General features: G+C 31.2%; 1 long non-coding RNA gene across 1 annotated transcript; it reads right to left on the bottom strand.

Annotated features, from left to right (window-relative positions):
* Positions 1-421: 421 nt before the first annotated feature.
* LOC145965461 (uncharacterized) lies at positions 422-1,311 on the bottom strand. The gene is made up of 2 exons (XR_014436720.1): positions 997-1,311; positions 422-886 (listed from the first exon to the last, which is right to left on the bottom strand). It is a non-coding gene; the product is annotated as an uncharacterized LOC145965461 (long non-coding RNA).
* Between the last annotated feature and the right edge of the window lie 208 nt (positions 1,312-1,519).

Genomic DNA, 1,519 nt, shown 5'->3' with positions numbered 1-1,519 from the left:
CAAAACATAAGTTCCAAAAAAATTTCTTTTTACTGTTACATTACCAGATTTTTCATTTCCATTATTTCGATTTTTTTTACTAAAAAGAAGTATATCTTATAATGTAAAACTAAAAATTATAATGTTGTTACTATGTTGTTATTTTTTAATATTCAAACTTCAAAATATGTTATAATACACGATTATGTATAAATGATTATTTACATATTAATATACAAATAAGAATTTTTATTTTTACATTTTTATATATATTTGTTTTATTTCTATAATATTTTTTTACTTTTCATAAATAATTATATCTTTGGAAAATAATCTTAATTATTTTCTTAAAATTTTCTATAAAAAATTAGTTAAAAGGCTACAAGGACCAACGCAATGGTGGAAATATGCAAAAAATAATAAAACGGTTATTACAATAAAATAACCATATGAAAATGTTTATTTAATTTGAACATGACAAACGCCGCGTTTCAATCCAATTCGGATCCTTTTCAATGTCGACTAACAAAGAGAATAATAAACATTAAGATAAAATTAAAATTAACGGTCATAGGAGAAATGTAAATAAGTTTCGGAACAACGCAAAGTCAAAAAATCGGAAGCAAATATATGTACAATAACGGAAAATTTAAACCGTCAATCACAAAAAAGGAAAGAACGCATCGCATTAACGTATCGCCACAGAAAACCCGAAAGCTCGTACCGCATACCACCAGTATACCGTTAAAAACGAGATGATCCTCTCCAAAAGAACCGGAAGGAAAACCCACATACAGGTCCATGACCATTTCCAAAAGAAAAAACAGTCAAAGATGCATAAATCGATGACCAGTTGGAAACTTGATGGTCCAAATATGTGCGAGTAAAAGCTTAAAAATCTGACACTCTAAAAAAGAAAAACAAGACAGAGCAATAATTTAACAAACAATCCGGAAACTACTTAAGAGAAACATTCATATAAAGCAAGAGTAAAGTTAATATAATAAAATCACATACCGGTCTCTAAATTTGAAAGTGATCTCAAATCAAAAAATCGAACACAAAGGGAGAGCAAGTTAAGCACAACTTAACGTTCCAATCGACAGAGTCGAACTGAGGCACATGGGGATCACATATAGCACAGAACGCGAAACATCAAAAAGAGGGGGGGGGAAGGGGGAGAGAGAGAGAAGGGAAAGGAAGGAGAGGAACAAAACGTCACAGAAGGAAAGAAGACAGAACGAAGGAAAAATTTCAAATAATTACTGCGAACATTTTTTTATAATGGGCAAATACATCTTATCCAAGAATTCGGTATCGCTCTGAATGTTAAGGCCATGGTTTTGACCAGAGATATGTAACATCTCAGCAATTAGCCTCTTTTTATATCTAGGTTCCTCCTCCAAAATGGAAACATTCTCCCAATCAAACTCATGTCCGTTCAATCTATGAAGAGACACAACTGAGAGAGAACCAGAAGATTTATTAATATCAGAACGATGTTCTTTAATTCTGGTCAGTAACTTCCTTTTAGTTTGCC

The sequence above is a fragment of the Camponotus vicinus genome, unplaced genomic scaffold, assembly GCF_025532165.1.
Source record: "Camponotus vicinus isolate PSW18456_S1 unplaced genomic scaffold, iyCamVici1.0 SCAF_14, whole genome shotgun sequence".
In the NCBI taxonomy this organism is placed as follows: Eukaryota; Metazoa; Arthropoda; class Insecta; order Hymenoptera; family Formicidae; genus Camponotus; species Camponotus vicinus.
This window is presented reverse-complemented; position numbering and strand designations above follow the sequence as displayed.